Here is a 19,801-nt window from a genome sequence, read left to right as displayed (position 1 = left end):
GTATGTACATCATTGACTCAACTACTCAGAATAAACACGTTTAGAAAGAAGAGAACATGGACAGAAATACTGTAATACAAAAGATTTTCTCACAATGTGGGAAGAAGTATGTATTTTTTCTTCCAAATTTCACATAGTCCAAGAAACACTGTAAGGATAAGTGCATGTTGCCATGGAAACTAGATGTCATCATTAGCATCATCAACAGGCTAAATGCCTGTTAGGTATTGTTCTGAGTTATTTCCTACTTACACTGGAAAAGAAAGATCTGATGTTCGCTGTGAAGGAATTTCTAATTCAAAGCACTTCTGGAATAACACATGCTTGGTAAGAAAGTGATGAACATTTTTATCATTCATCACTGCTAGGTGCTATGGATATAGAGATTAATAAGACTCAGTTCCTATCCACAGAGTTCAGTCTGGTGTGGGGGGCAGATGCATAAATGATTATCCGACAGTGTGGAAATGCAGTGGTAGTGATGTACACAGGGTATTATGCATAACCCCCAAAGCCCTGAAACGCTGACACTAGAAGAAGCACATGCTTACTCAAGAAAAAATAATCTGTTTGTGTATCTATTTCTTGTCTCATTATTTATCCCTGAACATGTTTTAAGTTTTATAATGCATAGGGGAGAAGACTCCCTTTGTCCTCTCCCTAAATGCCTCTCACTGCTCCTAATTTTAACCTTAATCTGTGAGATTCCCCCATTCAAACGCAGAGCTCCTATAAAGGCTGTAAAGACTAGAATTATGGTTTCTACAAGCTGGTAAGTCAAAGAATGCGTGAATAATTTAGTCTCCGCCAAGCGCCAATAATCTTGTGTTCCAAAACTCTGGACCCAATGAGCAAATGATAGGCACGGCACTCAGGAGGGATAACAGGGAGCCCAGGAGAGTGATTAATCTTTGTTTCCTCTGTGTTTGCATCAGCCAACCCTGATGCAGGCTGCTGACGGCCTCTCTGGATCTGCCGGACTCTTGGATTGCCCTCTGGGGCCCCGCTTGTTGCCAATGTTCCACTCGTTGCTTCTTGTTGGACCTCCGTGGCTTGGCCAACTGCCTAACCTTCTACCCCGCATCTGCACCGTCCACCAAAGACTATGCTTTGCCTATCAGCCTCTTCCCTACTCCTGCAATAGAATCGCCCTCAAGTGCCTACTCTCCCAGGAGTCTACAGAGTTCTAATATTTTAGTATAAAAGCAGGATTCTCTAGAGAAATCTAGGCAAGAGGAATCAGGCTTACCACATACAGTGGCCAAGGACATGGAGTGTAGCATCTGAATCAGTTCCAGAAGGTCCTGGAGTTCTTAAAGGAGCTTCGATCCTAAGTGGATCGGGGCCTACTGAAGACGTAACACTTGTTTCCCTCTGAGCAACAGCATAGTGATGTTTAAGGGGCCCCTAAGAGTCACACTTAGTTTCATGAGGAGAAAGAGTGATTAAAGAGAAACACCTAGTTCACAAATGGCCTAGAGTGAATTTTGGGATAAAATCATTTTTGGACTGACTGAAGCACTGGTTTTATGTCAGCCTGTGCAGCCAGAATTATGCTCAATACACGTTCCTTTCCCTTCCTTCACCCAGCTTTTCATTATTTACCTTCTTCTCTAAGGTGTTTACAATGATCCAATCTCCCTCCCCCAAATAACTATCCCTCCGCCCTGCAATCCCCTCAATCCACTGTCCTATCTCTCTCTGATGCCTGCCTGTCCCACCCGTCCTCATAGCCTTGGCCAGACAGTTCTCCCAACTTTGAGTGTGAACATTGCTATCTATACACCTAGAGCTCTCAGTTTCCAGGCTGCTGCCGAGGGAGGGGAAACCCAAGCAGAGCCTGCTAGTCTCCATGAGTCGGGGAGAGGATGCTGGGTGTCCTAAAAGGCGAAATGGCTAGAGTTTGCAGGGCAGAGTCCTGGAGAGGAGTGAGCTAAAGCATGAGAGAAGTTCAGAGATCTGCAAAAGGTCTCGTCAAGTATTCAGCTGAGTTTTGAAAGGTGCGTGCATGTGAGGAAAATACTCAAGACCAGGGAAAGAACCATAAGAAAGGACTGGAGGACTGAAGCTGTAATTTGCTATATTAATAGGTTATATCAAAAAAAAATCATATGATCATCTCAACAGGAATAGACAGTGAAGAAGGAGAGATCACATATGGTCATAAGGAAGCTTTTGCAGGTGATGAATATGTGCGTTATGCTGATTGTGGTACTGATTTCACAGGTATGTGCTTATGTCAAAACTTAGTAAGTTATATGCTTTAAATATGGGTATTTTATTTTACATCAATTATATTCCAGTAAAGTTGTCAAAAAGGGTTACTGACTATAGTAGAATAACAATATATTTATATTTGTACAGTAAGAATTGAAATATACTAAATATTAAATATATTTTTATATGGTAAGAATAACAATTATTGTGGATATACAGCATATGTAGAAGTAAAATATAACAGGAACACAAAGGAAAGGAAGGGAGAAAGGTAAATGTACTGTTGTAACATTTTTATACTGTATATGAAATAATAGGATATGATTGTAAGTAGACTGCAAAAAGTTTAAAAAGTATATTACATTTCACAGAGCAATCACTAAAATTTTAAAAAGTGCTAAAAGCCTAGTGGAGGCAAGATGAAATCAGAAAAAATATCTAAATCCAAAGAAGTCAGGAAAAGAAAATAAAGAAGGAAAAAGCAATTGACACAAATAGAAAACAATTAGCAAGACGGTACATTTAAACCTAAGCATATAAATAATTACATTACATATAAAAGGTTTAAACAATTGAAAAGTGGAGATTGTCAGTTTGAATTTTTTTTGAGGCCCAGCTGCATACTAACTCTGAGAAGAAACCCACTTTAAATATAAAGACACAGATGGTTAACATAGAAAGGAGGAAGAAGATATAAAATGCAAATGCTAATCAAAAGAAAGCTAAAGTGTGAATATTAATATAACATTGAGTAGATTTTTAGAACAAGAAGTTTTTACCAGGTTTAAGAGAAATGTTTCTTAAAGATAGAGACCAATTCACTAAGAAAATATAATAATTGTAAATGTATATTAACCTAATTACAGAGCCTGAAAATATATAAATCAAGAACTGATAGGAGAAATAGAAAAGCCTACAAACTGGGACTTCCCTGGTGGCGCAGTGGTTAAGAATCCGCCTGCCAATGCAGGGGACACAGGTTCAAGCCCTGGTCTGTGAAGATCCCACATGCCGCAGAGCAACTAAGCCCATGAGCTACGGCTACTGAGCCTGCGCTCTAGAGCCCATGAGCCACAACTACTGAGCTGCGTGCTACAACTGCTGAAGCCCGCGTGCCTAGAGCCCGTGCTCTGCAACAAGAGAAGCCACCACAATGAGAAGCCCATGCACTGCAACAAATATTAGCCCCCACTCTCCACAACTAGAGAAAGCCCGCACAGCAACAAAGACCCAAAGCAGCCAAAAAATAAATTAATTAAAAAAAAAACCTACAAACATGTTAGAAATTTAAATACTCCTCTTTTAGTAAACAGTAGCACAAGTAGACAGAAATAGCTGTAGAAGACTTAAACAACACTATCAACCAATTTGACCTAACTGACATTTATAGATCACTATGCCCAGTAACAGCAGAATATACATTCCTTTTGAATTCACATGGAACATTCACCAAGATGGACTATACTTTTGGATATAAAGCAAATTTCAATAAATTTTGAAGTCTTTAAATCATATATAGTATGTTCTCTAACCACAACTAAATAAAACTGGAAATCAGTAGCAGAATGGTGTCTGGAAAATCTCCAAGTATTTGGAAATTAAATGACATAATTATAAATAATCCAAGGGTCAAAGAATAAAACCTAAGAGAAATTAGAAAATATGTGAAGTAAATAAAAATGATAATACATCATATCAAAATTGTGGGATGCAGCTAAAACAGTTCTTAGAGAGAAATGTAGGTGGTATTAAATGCCTATATTAGAAAAGGAGAAGGGTCTAAATCAATGATCTGAAATTCTTCTATAAGAAACTAGAAACAAGAAGAGCTAAACCCAAAGCAAACAGAAGAAAGTAAAAAATAAAAGTGTAGAAACCAATGAAACAGAAAATTTAAAACATAATACAGAAAACCAGTAAAACCAAAAACCTTTTCTTTTGAAAGCTTAATAAAATTGATAAGCCTCCAGCCAGACTTAAGAGAGAAAAAAAACACACGACTTACAAATATCAGGAAAGAAGATATTCCTGAGAGGGAATATTCCAGAGGGGGGTAACACTACAGATTCTAGAGACATAATAAGAAAACATTGTGAATAACTTTATTCCAATAAATTTAATAACTTACATGAAATGGACAAATTCCTTTAAAAAATAAAATAAAGCTCATTCAAGAAGTTGATAACCTGAATATCCCTATAGCTATTAAAGATATTAAATTTGTAGCTACAATCTTTCCACAGAAAAATGTCTAGGCCCAGATGGCTTCAATGGTGAAGCTTTTAAACAAAAATAATACCAATTCTACACAAACACTTAGAGAAAGTAGATGAAGAAACACTTTCCAACTGATTTTATCAGGTCATTATTATTCTGATAGTTCAAATCTGATAAAAATATTATAAGAAAGGTATATATCATTATCCCTCATGAACATAGATGCAAAAATCCTTTAAAAATATATGTAAAAATCAAATTTGGTAAGATATATATATACACACACATATATATGTGTGTGTGTATATATATATATATATTTTTTTTTAAGTAGTTTATCCTGGAATCCAAGGTTAGTTCAACATTTGAAAATCAGTCCATATAAAAAGTAAAACCGAGTAGTAAGAAAGATGGCGGAAGAGTAAGACGCAGAGATCACCTTCCTGCCCACAGATGCACCAGAAATACATCTACACGTGGAACAACTCCTACAGAACAGCTACTGAACGCTGGCAGAAGACCTCAGTCCTCCCAAAAGGCAAGAAACACCCCAAGTACCTGGGTAGGGCAAAAGAAAAAAGAATAAACAGAGACAAAAGGATAGGGACGGTACCTGCACCAGCGGGAGGGAGCTGTGAAGGACGAAATGTTTCCACACACTAGGAAGCCCCTTCGCGGGCGGAGACTGCGGGTGTAGGAGGGAGAAAGCTTCGGAGCAGCGGCAGAGAGCACAGCAACAGGGGTGCGGAGGGCAAAGCGGAGAGATTCCCGCACAGAGAATCAGGGCCGAGCGGCACTCACCAGCCCGAAAGGCTTGTCTGCTCACCCGCCGGGGAGGGCGGGGCTGGGAGCTGAGGCTCTGGCTTCGGTCAGATCCCAGGGAGAGGCCTGGGGTTGGCGGCGTGAACACAGACTGCAGGAGATTAGTGCGCCACGGCTGGCCGGGAGGGAGTCCGGGAAAAACTCTGGACCTGCCGAAGAGGCAAGAGACTTTTTCTTCCCTCTTTGTTTCCTGGTGCGCGAGAGCGGATTAAGAGCGCTGCTTAAAGGAGCTCCAGAGACCGGCGCAAGCCGCGGCTAAAAGTGCGGACCCCAGAGACAGACATGAGACGCTAAGGCTGCTGCTTCCGCTACCAAGAAGCCTGTGTGCGAGCACAGGTCACTATGCACACCCCCCGCCACTGCCAGGGTCCCAGAATCCAGGGACAACTTTCCCGGGAGCACGCATGGCGCGCCTCAGGCTGGCGCAACGTCATGCCGGCCTCTGCCGCCGCTCGCTCGCCCCGCCCTCCGTGCCCCTCCCCCCCCCCCCACTCCCCGGCCTGAGTGAGCCAGAGCCCCCGAATCAGCGGCTCCTTTAACCCCGTCCTGTCTGAGCGAAGAACAGACGCCCTCCAGCAACCTACACGCAGCGGCGGGGCCAAATCCAAAACTGAGCCCCGGGAGCTGTGAGAACAAAGAAGAGAAAGGGAAATCTCTCCCAGCAGCCTCAGAAGCAGCGGATTAAAGCTCCACAATCAACTTGATGTACCTGCATCTGTGGAATAACTGAATAGACAACGAATCATCCCAAATTAAGGAGGTGGACTTGAGAGCAAGATTTATTATTTTTTCCCCTTTTCCTCTTTTTGTGAGTGTGTATGTGTATGCTTCTGGGTGATATTTTGTCTGTGTAGCTTTGCTTCCACCATTTCTCCTAGGGTTCTATCCGTCCGTTTTTTGTTTTTTGTTTTTCTTTTTAAAAAATATTTTTTTTCTTGGGCTTCCCTGGTGGCGCAGTGGTTCAGAGTCCGCCTGCCGATGCAGGGGACACAGGTTCGAGCCCTGGTCCGGGAAGATCCCACATGCCGTGGAGTGGCTGGGCCCGTGAGCCATGGCTGCTGAGCCTGCGCATCCAGAGCCTGTGCTCCGCAACGGGAGAGGCCACAGCAGTGAGAGGCCCTCGTACCGCAAAAAAAAACTTTTTTTCTTCATAATTACTTTTTATTTTAATATATTTTATCTTACTTTATTTTATTTTATCTTCTTTCTTTCCTTCCTTCCCTCCTTTCTTCCCTCCTCCCTTCCTCCCTCCCTCCCTCCCTCCCTCCCTCTCTCTCTCTCTCTCTCTTTCTTTCTTTCTTTCTACTTTTTCTCCCTTTTATTCTGAGCCATGTGGATGAAAGGCTCTTGGTACTGCAGCCAGGAGTCACTGCTGTGCCTCTGAGGTGGGAGAGCCAACTTCAGGACACTGGTCCACAAGAGACCTCCCAGCTCCACATAATATCGAACGGTGAAAATCTCCCAGAGATCTCCATCTTAACACAAGCACCCAGCTTCACTCAACGACCAGCAAGCTACAGTGCTGGACACCCTATGCCAAACAACTAGCAAAACAGGAACACAACCCCACCCATTAGCAGAGAGGCTGCCTAAAATCATAATAAGTCCACAGACACCCCAAAACACACCACCAGACGTGGACCTTCCCACCAGAAAGACAAGATCCAGCCTCATCCAGCACAACACAGGCACTAGTCCCCTCCACCAGGAAGCCTACACAACCCACTGGACCAACCTTAGCCACTGGGGACAGACACCAAAAACAACAGGAACTACGAACCTGCAGCCTGCAAAAAGGAGACCCCAAACACAGTAAGATAAGCAAAATGAGAAGACAGAAAAACACACAGCAGATGAAGGAGCAAGATAAAAACCCACCAGACCTAACAAATGAAGAGGAAATAGGCAGTCTACCAGAAAAAGGATTCAGAATAATGATAGTAAAGATGATCCAAAATCTTGGGAACAGAATAGACAAAATGCAAGAAACATTTAACAAGGACCTAGAAGAACTAAAGATGGAACAAACAACGATGAACAACAGAATAAATGAAATGAAAAATACTCTAGATGGGATCAATAGCAGAATAACAGAGGCAGAAGAATGGGTAAGTCACCTTGAAGATAAAATAGTGGAAATAACTAATGCAGAGCAGAATAAAGAAAAAAGAATGAAAAGAACTGAGGACAGTCTCGGAGACCTCTGGGACAACATTAAATGGACCAACATTCGAATTATAGGGGTTCCAGAAGAAGAAGAGAAGAAGAAAGGGACTGAGAAAATATTTGAAGAGATTATAGTTGAAAACTTCCCTAATATGGGAAAGGAAATAGTTAATCAAGTCTAGGAAGCACAGAGAGTCCCATACAGGATAAATCCAAGGAGAAATATGCCAAGACACATATTAATCAAACTGTCAAAAATTAAATACAAAGAAAACATATTAAAAGCAGCAAGGGAAAAACAAAAAATAACACACAAGGGAATCCCCATAAGGTTAACAGCTGATCTTTCAGCAGAAACTCTGCAAGCCAGAAGGGACTCGCAGGACATATTTAAAGTGATGAAGGAGAAAAACCTGCAACCAAGATTACTCTACCCGGCAAGGATCTCATTCAGATTTGATGGAGAAATTAAAACCTTTACAGACGAGCAAAAGCTGAGAGAGTTCAGCACCACCAAACCAGCTTTACAACAAATGCTAAAGGAACTTCTCTAGGCAAGAAACACAAGAGAAGGAAAAGACCTACAATAACGAACCCAAAACAATTAAGACAGTGGGAATAGGAACATACATATCGATAATTACCTTAAATGTAAATGGACTAAATGCTCCCACCAAAAGACACAGATTGGCTGAATGGATACAAAAATAAGACCCATATATATGCTGTCTACAAGAGACCCACTTCAGACCTAGAGACACATACAGACTGAAAGTGAGGGGATGGAAAAAGATACTCCATGCGAATGGAAACCAAAAGAAAGTTGGAGTAGCAATTCTCATATCAGACAAAATAGACTTTAAAATAAAGACTATTAGAAGAGACAAAGAAGGACACTACATAATGATCAAGGGATCAATCCAAGAACAATATATAAAAATTGTAAATATTTATGCGCCCAACATAGGAGCACCTCAATACATAAGGCAAATACTAACAGCCATAAAAGGGGAAATCGACAGTAACACATTCATAGTAGGGGACTTTAACACCCCACTTTCACCAATGGACAGATCATCCAAAATGAAAACAAATAAGTAAACACAAGCTTTAAATGATACATTAAACAAGATGGACTTAATTGATATTTATAGGACATTCCATCCAAACACAACAGAATACACATTTTTCTCAAGTGCTCACGGAACATTCTCCAGGATAGATCATATCTTGGGTCACAAATCAAGCCTTGGTAAATTTAAGAAAATTGAAATTGTATCAAGTATCTTTTCCGACCACAACACTATGAGACTAGATATCAATTACAGGAAAAGATCTGTAAAAAATACAAACACATGGAGGCTAAACAATACAGCACTTAATAACGAAGTGATCACTGAAGAAATCAAAGAGGAAATTAAAAAATACCTAGAAACAAATGACAGTGGAGACACGAAGAGCCCAAACCTATGGGATGCAGCAAAAGCAGTTCTCAGAGGGAAGTTTATAGCAATACAATCCTACCTTACGAAACAGGAAACATCTCGAATAAACAACCTAACCTTGCACCTAAAGCAATTAGAGAAAGAAGAACAAAAAAACCCCAAAGTTAGCAGAAGGAAAGAAATCATAAAAACCAGATCAGAAATAAATGAAAAAGAAATGAAGGAAATGATAGCAAAGATCAATAAAACTAAAAGCTGGTTCTTTGAGAAGATAAACAAAATTGATAAACCATTAGCCAGACTCATCAAGAAAAAAAGGGGGAAGACTCAAATCAATAGAATTAGAAATGAAAAAGGAGAAGTAACAACTGACACTGCAGAAATACAAAAGATCATGAGAGATTACTACAAGCAACTCTATGCCAATAAAATGGACAACCTGGAAGAAATGGACAAATTCTTAGAAATGCACAACCTGCCAAGACTAAATCAGGAAGAAATATGAACAGACCAATCACAAGCACTGAAATTGAAACTGTGATTAAAAATCTTCCAACAGACAGAAGCCCAGGACCAGATGGCTTCACAGGCGAATTCTATCAAACATTTAGAGAAGAACTAACACCTATCCTTCTCAAACTCTTCTAAAATATAGCAGAGGGAGGAACACTCGCAAACTCATTCTACAAGGCCACCATCACCTTGATACCAAAACCAGACAAGGATGTCACAAAGAAAGAAAACTACAGGCCAATATCACTGATGCACATAGATGCAAAAATTCTCAACAAAATACTAGCAAACAGAATCCAACAGCACATTAAACGGATCATACACCATGATCAAGTGGGGTTTATTCCAGGAATGCAAGGAATCTTCAATATGTGCAAATCAATCAACGTGATACAGCATATTAACAAACTGAAGGAGAAAAACCATATGATCATCTCAATAGATATAGAAAAAGCTTTTGGCAAAATTCAACACCCATTTATGATAAAAACCCTGCAGAAAGTAGGCATAGAGGGAAATTTCCTCAACATAATGAAAGCCATATACAACAAACCCACAGCCCACATCATCTTCAATGGTGAAAAACTGAAAGCATTTCCACTAAGATCAGGAACAAGACAAGGTTGCCCACTCTTACCACGCTTATTCAACATAGTTTTGGAAGTTTTAGCCACAGCAATCAGAGAAGAAAAGGAAATAAAAGGAATCCAAATCAGAAAAGAAGAAGTAAAGCTGTCACTGTTTGCAGATGACATGATACTATACATAGAGAATCCTAACGATGCTACCAGAAAACTACTAGAGCTAATCAATGAATTTGGTAAAGTAGCAGGATACAAAATTAATGCACAGAAATCTCTGGCATTCCTATACACTAATGATGAAAAATCTGAAAGTGAAATCAAGAAAACACTCCCATTTACCATTGCAACAAAAAGAATAAAATATCTAGGAATAAACCTACCTAAGGAGACAAAAGACCTGTATGCAGAAAATTATAAGACACTAATGAAAGAAATTAAAGATGATACAAATAGATGGAGAGATATACCATGTTCTTGGATTGGAAGAATCAACATTGTGAAAATGACTCTACTACCCAAAGCAATCTACAGATTCAATGCAATCCTTATCAAACTACGACTGGCATTTTTCACAGAACTAGAACCAAAAATTTCACAATTTGTATGGAAACACAAAAGACCCCGAATAGCCAAAGCAATCTTGAGAACGAAAAACGGAGCTGGAGGAATCAGGCTCCCTGACTTCAGACTATACTACAAAGCTACAGTAATCAAGACAGTATGGTAGTGGCACAAAAACAGAAACATAGATCAATGGAACAGGATAGAAAGCCCAGAGATAAACCCATGCACATACAGTCACCTTATCTTTGATAAAGGAGGCAGGAATGTACAGTGGAGAAAGGACAGCCTCTTCAATAAGTGGTGCTGTGAAAACTGGACAGGTACATGTAAAAGTATGAGATTAGATCACTCCCTAACACCATACACAAAAATAAGCTCAAAGTGGATTAAAGACCTAAATGTAAGGCCAGAAACTATCAAACTCTTAGAGGAAAACATAGGCAGAACACTCTATGACACAAATCACAGCAAGATCCTTTTTGACCCACCTCCTAGAGAAATGGAAATAAAAACAAAAATAAACCAATGGAACCTAATGAAATTTCAAAGCTTTTTCACAGCAAAGGAAACCATAAATAAGACCAAAAGATAACCCTCAGAATGGGAGAAAATATTTTCAAATGAAGCAACTGACAAAGGATTAATCTCCAAAATTTATAAGCAGCTCATGCAGCTCAATAACGAAAAAACAAACAACCCAATCCAAAAATGGGCAGAAGACCTAAATAGACATTTCTCCAAAGAAGATATACAGATTGCCAACAAACACATGAAAGAATGCTCAGCATCATTAATCAGTAGAGAAATGCAAATCAAAACTACAATGAGATATCATCTCACACCAGTCAGAATGGCCATCATCAAAAAATCTAGAAACAATAAATGCCGGAGAGGGTGTGGAGAAAAGGGAACACTTGCACTGTTGGTGGGAATGTGAATTGGTACAGCCACTGTGGAGAACTGTATGGAGGTTCCTTGAAATACTACAAATAGAACTACCATATGACCCAGCAATCCCACTACTGGGCATATACCCTGAGAAAACCAAAATTCAAAAAGAGTCATGTACCAAAATGTTCATTGCAGCTCTATTTACAATAACCCGGAGATGGAAACAACCTAAGTGTCCATCATCGGATGAATGGATAAAGATGTGGCACATATATACAATGGAATATTACTCAGCCATAAAAAGAAACAAAATTGAGCTATTTGTAATGAGGTGGATAGACCTAGAGTCTGTCATACAGAGTAAAGTAAGTCAGAAAGAGAAAGACAAATACCGTATGCTAACACATATATATGGAATTTAAGGGAAAAAAATGTCATGAAGAACCTAGGGGTAAGACAGGAATAAAGACAGACCTACTAGAGAATGGACTTGAGGATATAGGGAGGGGGAAGGGTAAGCTGTGACAAAGCGAGAGAGAGGCATGGACATATATATACTACCAAATGTAAGGTAGATAGCTAGTGGGAAGCAGCTGCATAGCACAGGGAGATCAGCTCGGTGCTTTGTGACCGCCTGGAGGGGTGGGATGGGGAGGGTGGGAGGGAGGGAGACGCAAGAGGGAAGAGATATAGGAACATATGTATATGTATAACTGATTCACTTTGTTATACAGCAGAAACTAACACACCATTGTAAAGCAATTATACTCCAATAAAGATGTAAAAAAATAAAATAAATTAAAAAAAGTAAAACCATATGATTATCTTAATAGTTGCAGTAAAGCATTAGACAAAATTCAATACCCATTCATGATAAAACAAACAAACAAACAAAAAAAAGCTTTCAACAAACTAAGAATAGAACAGAATTTTCACAACCTGATAAAGGGTGTCTTGAAAAACATACAGCTAAGCTAATATCACTTAAAGGAGAAAGATTGAATCCCTTCCCCCTAAAATCAGGAAGCATGTCCACTCTCTCCACCTTCATTTAACACTGTGCTGAAGATTCTAGCTAGAGGAATAAAGCAAGAAAAAGAAGGAAAATGAATACACTTTGGAAAGGAAGTAGAACTGTCCTTATTTGCAGACAACATGATTATCTATATGGAAAGTCTCATGGAATTAAATAAAAGTGAGTTTAACAATGTCTCAGAATAGAAAGCCACTATACATAAATTAATTCTATTTTTATATGTCAACAACAAACAATTGAAAATTAAAATTTTCTGAAGTAACATTTGTTATAACATTAAAAATATGAAATATTTAGGGACAAATAAGTAAATATGTGTAAGACCGATACACTGAAACCTATAAAGCATTACTGAGAAGAAGTAAAGAAGACTCAAGTAAGTAGAAAGAATGCCATGCTTATGGATTAGAAGGCCCAGTATTGTGAAGACGTCGATTTTCCCCAGATTGAAAGACAGATTCAATTTCAATCCCAATCAAAAATCTCCACAGGCTTTTTAGAAATTAACATGCTGATACTTAAAATGTATAGGGAAATACAAAGGATCTAGAAGAACCAAAATAGTTTTTAAAATAAGAACAAGTCTGTAAGTCTTACATTACCTGATTTCAAGATTTAAAATAAAGTTACAGTGATCGAGACCATGTGTATTGACATAAGGGTAGACACACAGACCAATGCAACAGAATAGAGATACAGAAAAAGACACACATTTATGGTCAATTAATTTTCAAAAGAATACCAAGATAATGCGATGGGGAATGATGATCCTTTCAACAAATGGTGCTGGAAAAGTTGGCTATCCATATGAAAAGTGAACCTGAAGATGGTTCCTCAAAAAGTTAAACATGAAATTATTATGATCCAGCAATCCCACTTTTACATATATATACAAAAAAATTGAAAGCAGGGACTCAAACAGATTTACCCCAATGTTCATAGTAGCATTATTCACAAGAGCCAAAACATGGAAACAACCCAAGTACCCATCAACAAATGAATGGATTTAAAAATTTTGCTATATACATACATTGAAACGTTATTCACCCTTAAAAAGGAATAAAATTCCGATATACGCTACAACATGGAGGAACCTTGAAAACATTATGCTAAGTGAAAGAAATCATGCACAAGATGACAAATATGGTATGGACTCATTTATATGAGATACCTAGAATAGATAAATTCATAGAGACAGAAAATAGAATAGAGAATGGGGAGGGGAAATGGAAATTATTGTTTAATAGGTACAGAGTTTCTGTTCGGAATGATGAAAAAGTTCTGGAAACTGAGAATTGAATTCTTGAAATCTTAGAATCCAAAATTTAATCAGGAGACTAACAAATAAACTACCACAATGGACCAGGCAGAAGATGAGAGTGGTAGCAGTAGAGACAGAAAAAAGTAGACGAATTCGTAATATATTCTAGCAGTAGGACCAAATGAACTTGCTGGTACATGGTTAAGCGAGATGGGAAAGAGAGGAATCAAGAATATCACATAGGTCTTTGAATTGAACATTTGGGTGGAATATGGAGCTATATGTGAATAGATGGAAAAATCAGGAGTTCAATTTCAGCCTTCTTCAAGTTTAAGATGCCAATAAGACATCATATGGAAGCTGCTGAAGGCAGCTGCAGATACAAATCTGGAGGTCCCTGCTCCCATGGGGCTTATAATCCGCGATGGTCAATTTTATGTGTTAACCTGACATTTGGTCAAACGTTATTCTGTGTGTGCTTGTGAGTGTGTCTTAGATGAGCTTAACATTTGAATCTGTAGACTTATTAAGACAGAGCGCCCTCCCTGAAGTGGGTGGGTCTCATCCAATCAAGTGAAGACATGAAAAGAACAAAAAGGCTGAGTAAGAGGGAACTCCTCCTGCTTGGCTACCTTGAGCTGGGACACTGGTCTTCTTCCTGCCTTTAGACTCTTCTTGGGTCTTAAGCTGCTGGCTTTTGGACTGGAATTTGTACCATTGGCTCTCCTGGAACTACACCATCGGCTCTCCTGAGTCTCCAGCTGGCCAACTGCAGATCTTAGGATTTCTCAGTCTCCATAATCACGTGAGCCAATTCCTAACAGAGAATATAGAAGTGGTGCCTATAATTATGATTGTGATAAGGGTTACACAGCATACATATAGGTACTCTGGGAGCATATATCAGGAGGAGAGTCTAATCTAGGCTGAGGAAGGAGGAAAGACTTTTCTGAAATTAAGAATAATTGATTCCAAACTTGGAAATAAGGCACAATGATGATTACTTCATACTTTTATATCATACCAAAGAATATTTTTAATAAGCCTATTTGACTTTCATGTGAGTCTCTCAGAAAATATCACTTAAAAAAATAACTCACTGCTGACAAGGGACATTTTTAAAGACAGACCTGGGGCTTCCCTGGTGGCGCAGTGGTTGAGAGTCTGCCTGCCGATGCAGGGGACACGGGAGAGGCCACAACAGTGAGAGGCCCGTGTACCACAAAAAAAAAAAAAAAAGACAGACCTGAAAGAATACAGATTAACCTGGTAAGGTGTCATGGTTTTATAGTAAACCATGTTGTTAATACTCGTAGGATATTAACTAGTTTTGCATACAACTTAACATTGTTATTTTGACATTTCTTTCTTATCAGAATATACAAACCCCTGTTCTTCAACACATCTTAGAACGAGCATTATTTCTGCTGACTCCCTCATCAATGAGTTACATGGAGCTTAAGCTCCTGCTCACATATAACTCTTTGAGAAGTGTGCTGGGGAAAAACTATTTTTATAAATAAAACATATTTTTATAAAAGCTAAGATCAGAACAATGAAGAGGAGCTGGCTGGATACTGCCTGTTGGGTGTGTCGGGCAGCAGGAAGCATAGGGACGCGTTCTAGACAAAGTGAAACTGCAGTGCAAAAGCACTAAAGTTTAAAAAACAAAAATCACAGTAAGTTCTAGGAACTGGAAAAATATAGGGGAAAATCTTAAGTACTGAGAGGAGAACAGAAAATATAATAAGATGAGGCTAAGGAGAAAGGTGGGGATCACTGAACAACAGAAGGATCCACTGAAGAATTTAATCTGGGGAGGGACCCGATTGAGATTATGTTGGCTGAAATCTGAAAAGTAAAATAGAAGAAAGCAAATTTGGTTTGGAATAACCTCTCAGGAGGCCCTTGCAATCATTTAGGCGAAAAAGATGATAGTTTGGTCTTGGGCAAAGGAGAAGGAGAAAAGGAAAACAGAGTCAAGAGATGGTTTGGAGATGGAATCAATATAACTGACTATTGACAAATGTGGAAAATAAGGGAAAGGGCAGAGATCAGGGTTGCTCTCAGATTTCTGGCTGCAGCAGTGAATGGTAATGCCCTGCAGGGTAGCAGCTGTGTTGGCTTGAGTCTCTGAGTCACAAATACCCCAGGGAAAGAGCAGGTGTCATCTTTAGCTGTGACCATAAAGTGGCATGCTGTCAGGAGAGTGGCAGCCTGCCTGGGCCACTTTACCTTGGAATATGGTACTTACTCGGTCCTCTGCTCCAGCCACTGCCCTGGGCACTGGCATGATGCTCATTTGCAACAATCATTTCCCTTGGTCACTTGCCCAGACACCTCCTGGGCCACAAAAATAATCCTCAGGTTCCTTAAAAAACTAAAAATAGAATTACCATATGATCCAGCAATCCCGCTGCTGGGCATATACCCAGAGAAAACCATAATTCAAAAAGACACATGCACCCCAATGTCCACTGCAGCACTATTTACAATAGCCAGGTCATGGAAGCAACCTAACGACGTGCCTATCAACAGACGAATGGATAAAGAAGATGTGGCACATATACACAATGGAATATTACTCAGCCATAAAAAGGAATGAAATTGGGTCATTTGTTGAGATGTGGATGGAACTAGAGACTGTCATACAGAGTGAAGTAAGTCAGAAAGAGAAAAACAAATATCGTATATTAACACATATATGTGGAATCTAGAAAAATGGTACAGATGAACTGGTTTGCAGGGCAGAAATTGAGACACAGATGCAGAGAAGAAACATATGGACACCAAGGGGGGAAAGCAGGGGTGTGGGGGTGGTGGTGGTGGGATGAATTGGGAGATTGGGATTGACATATATACACTAATATGTATAAAATAGATAACTAATAAGAACTTGCTGTAAAATAAATAAAATTTAAAAAAAAAAGAAAGTCTACTCTGGGTGATATTTATGTACTATTATAACTTGGAGAGCTATGAAAACAAAATGCAATTAATTATTTTAACTTCATTAAAAATCAATGATTTAATAAAAAAATAATAATAATAATCCTCAAATTAGGCAACAGACACAATAGAGAAAGTGAGGACCTCTGGCACATAACCATTTTCCCTTTCCCTACCTTCTCTCAGGGTCCCATTAATTCTCTTTTTGTGTTTTCAAGCACAAAAGGGTGTGTGACTCATCCCCTTCTTGGAAGAAGGAACTATCTGCTGTAACAATCCTACCCCTCACCCCTTAGCTACCTGAATTCTCCTGGGGAGGCCCCACCACCTAGCAGCTTCTCCTTTTATGAAACTTGACCATCTCAAGCTGAAACTAGCTCTGCTTCCTGAACAGCAAGATGCAATCACACCTATAGGACTTGAATCTTCCAAGTACAGAAAGCCGAATGGGAGCGATGTTGCAATGCATCCCTGCCTCAGTAGGGGTTCACCATCTTAGCGTCCACAAGGGGCTCTCTTGTGCCCTTTCACCTATTCAACAAAGGTTTAACAAACACTGCTGGGCTTCCCTGGTGGCGCAGTGCTTGAGAGTCCACCTGCCGATGCAGGGGACACGGGTTCGTGTCCCGGTCGGGGAAGATCCCGTATGCCGCGGAGCGGCTGGGCCCGTGAGCCATGGCCGCTGAGCCTGCGCGTCCAGAGCCTGTGCCCCGCCAACAGGAGAGGCCACAACAGTGAGAGGCACACGTACCGCCAAAAAAAAAAAAAAAAAAACCACTGCTAAGTGCCATTTTCTATCTAGGCAATGGGAATACAATAATGAATTAAAGTAAAAGGTTCCTGGCCTTTTAGATCTTATATTTTTATAGGGAAAACAATTAGTAAGTAAACACATAAATAAGCAACATAATATAAAAGTAGAATTACCATATGATCCAGCAATCCCACTTCTGTGTATATTTATATGCAAAGCAAATGAAAACAGGATCTCAAAGGGATATTTGTGCTCCCATGTTTATTAAAGCATTACTCCCAATAGCCAAGATATGGAAAACGTAAGTGTTCATCTACAGGTGAATGGATAGAAAAGATGTGCCACACACACACACACACACACACACACACACACACACACACTGGAATATTATTCAACCGTAACAAAGAAGGAAATCCTACCATTTGGGACAACATGGATGAAGCTTGGGGACTTTATGCTAAGTGACAGAAAGACAAATACTGTGTGATATCACTTATATGTGGAATCTAAAAAAGCCAAACTCACAGAAAAAGAGTAGAGTGGTGGTGACCAGGGGTTAGGAGGGCAGGGGAAAATAGGAAGGTATTAGTCAAAGGGTACAAACCTCCAGTTATAGGGTGAATAAGCTCTGAGGATCTAATGTACAGCATGGTGATTATAGTTAATAATACTGTGTTACATGTTGTTGCTAAGAGAATAGATCTTAAATGTTTTCACCACAAAAAAAGAAACAGTAATTATGTGATGTGATGGAGGTGTTAGCTGATGCTAATATATTATTTTGCAACATATAAATATATCAAATTAACATGGTGTACACCTTAAATTTACACAATATATGTTACTTGTATCTCAATAAAGCTGGGAAAAATGCTTAAGAAAAAATAAAATAAAAACTTGGAGTTTACTTAAAACTGAAAAGCAACATAATACATTGTAATGAAAGTTATGAATAAAATAAACAGAATGATGAGGTAGAAACTAAGGAATGACACTCATCAAGAAAGGTATTTCTGAGGTGGCGGCATTTAGGCTGAGACTTGAAAGGTGAGAATGAGAGGCTGCCTGTGTTTACCGCAGGTGATGCTATAAAAATCATCAAGCTATGTATTGAGAATAAATCTGATGTTATTAGAGTGCTGTTTGGGGTCAGTGGTAGTTATGTGAAGGCAGAAGTGATGCTGTTGCCGGAACTTAATTCATAACACTGTGGAAGAGGAAACTGTATTTTGAAAAAAGACAAATGTGATTTTCCCTTTCACCTTTTTGGAAACATGGCTTCTTCCTAGTAAACCCAAAGTATCCTGGGGGAGAAGGAGGTGCAGATTGGATCAAGGCTGTCAAAGAAGGAAGGAAGAGAGCAGAAGTTATTATTCAACTTGTCACACTCAAGAGAATTTTGCAGCATAACAATAGGCTAGGAAATGCACAATTGAGAAAGAAAGGATTCTGTAAAGTTTAACTCCCACTAAATATATCAAGGGCTAGACCTGATAGACTGTATCACATTTAAGTAGAGTAGAGGTTAAAGAAACATTCTTTCCTGACCCAGGGGACTGTAGGACTGGAAGGGGGAGGGAGGGAGGGTGTGGATGGCAGCTCCCCCCTCCACACCCTGCTGCGTTTCTAGTTCCCTGGAGGTGTGTTGGACAGGCTGAGGGAGAACACTGGGAACTGCGGGGTCTTTGCACCACTCCTCATTTGGGGCTCTGGGAGGAGCAGCCCTGCATCAACTTGGGGAAGAAGTAGGCGCCAGCATGACTTGGAGCACTGTTCCTCTGAATGCTTGTGGACCAACTGATTTTTATTGTTTGTTTTTTTCCATTCAGCCCTGGTACATTTACAAAATAAACTAAGAATAAGTCAATAGAAAAAGGAAGTGAAAAATAAAATAAGTTGAAACAGAAATACAAGCCCACGTTTTTTATTAGATTCAACAGACATAGAATTACTCTTAAATGGCTTTAAAAGTTTCTACACACTTTAACCAGACCCTGTTGGAAGACGGAGCCGAGACGTTAAGCTCAGCTTTTAAAGGGCATGGGCATCCCACAGATGGGCTGCCCCTTCAGTAGTTGTTATCTGGCGCCCAGATACTTCCCTTGGCTGGGCAGGTGATCTCCATATGTCATCATCTGTTGTTTCTTTATAATAACACTGGGTGGGACCTAGGACAGACTGGGGTGAGAGGAAGACAGGACAAGAAAGGCAGAAACCAACCTTAAAGGAGAATGGAATTGCTTTTGACGTCAGAAAGAGCTTTGCAGCCTGCAGCCACCCTAAAATCACCCTGTGTGGGCTTCCCTGGTGGCGCAGTGGTTGAGAGTCCGCCTGCTGATGCAGGGGACACCGGTTCGTGCCCCGGTCTGGGAAGATGCC

At 39.8% G+C, this 19,801-nt stretch overlaps 1 protein-coding gene across 7 annotated transcripts in view; it reads right to left on the bottom strand.

Annotated features, from left to right (window-relative positions):
• The window catches only part of GRIN2B (glutamate ionotropic receptor NMDA type subunit 2B), a 630,348-nt gene that overhangs the window by 556,794 nt on the left and 53,753 nt on the right, over positions 1-19,801 (bottom strand). For 3 of the 7 annotated variants that reach the window (XM_079936840.1, XM_079936832.1, XM_079936835.1), the window contains exon 2: positions 14,349-14,533. The exons of 1 other annotated variant lie outside the window; for it this stretch is intronic. The gene's annotated coding sequence lies outside the window, so the exon portion shown is untranslated. Of the gene's footprint in view, positions 1-5,047; positions 5,605-14,348; positions 14,534-19,801 lie in introns of those variants that run through there. 3 more of the 7 variants (XM_079936838.1, XM_079936837.1, XM_079936836.1) reach the window with 2 other exon arrangements.

This window comes from Stenella coeruleoalba (assembly GCF_951394435.1).
Source record: "Stenella coeruleoalba genome assembly, chromosome: 11".
NCBI lineage: Eukaryota > Metazoa > Chordata > Mammalia > Artiodactyla > Delphinidae > Stenella > Stenella coeruleoalba.
The sequence above is the reverse complement of the archived record's forward strand: the minus strand, read 5'-3'. Positions and strand labels throughout refer to the sequence as shown.